The sequence below is a fragment of the Capsicum annuum genome, unplaced genomic scaffold (genome assembly GCF_002878395.1).
Source record: "Capsicum annuum cultivar UCD-10X-F1 unplaced genomic scaffold, UCD10Xv1.1 ctg3236, whole genome shotgun sequence".
Lineage (NCBI taxonomy): Eukaryota > Viridiplantae > Streptophyta > Magnoliopsida > Solanales > Solanaceae > Capsicum > Capsicum annuum.
The window spans coordinates 147,793-148,528 of NW_025839065.1; positions in this window are offsets into that span (position 1 = coordinate 147,793).

Here is a 736-nt window from a genome sequence, read left to right on the forward strand (position 1 = left end):
ATAATAATAATAATAATAATAATAATAATAATAATAATAATAATAATAATAATAAATATATATAGTAGTAGTAATACATATATAATAGTAGTTGTCGTTGTAGCAGTAGATTGTTTTTGAATTCATATCAAGAACAATTTTTGCAATTCTTCAAAGTATTCCTTTACCTAAAGATATTCAGAAATTGATCTTAGAAACTCTCATTCATAAGCTTGTTCTCAATGACTTATGGTGGTTCCAACTAATTCATGATGAATTATGGTGGTATACCACCCCTGAAAACACTGATACTGACTGGTATGATATTGATATAAATGACTAAATAATGATGCTTCTTTGCAGTATGGCTGATCCCCCTTGGCAAATAGCCCGAGGAAGAGGTCGAGGTAGAACTCAAAATCCTGCATATTTGCACCATGGAGGACGAACGAATCCTTCTTACCCACGAAGTAATACCAGAAACTCTGCTTATAGCGCAAGTTCTAATTTCCCTGTACTCCAACATGGGAATCGAACTCTGGTTAATGCCCGAATCTCTCAGGAGGCATCGTCCTCACATTCGCAAACTCCGAATATTAATCTTGATGATATTCCTGAAACTCATCCTTTATTCCAGCAGATTAAGTCCTATTTATCTGATCAAAAAAAGGCTGCAGATTCCTTTGCATCTATCATTTCTGAAAATGAGGATAAACCTTCATATGAGAAACTTGAAGCCAGAGAACTCATTATTTAT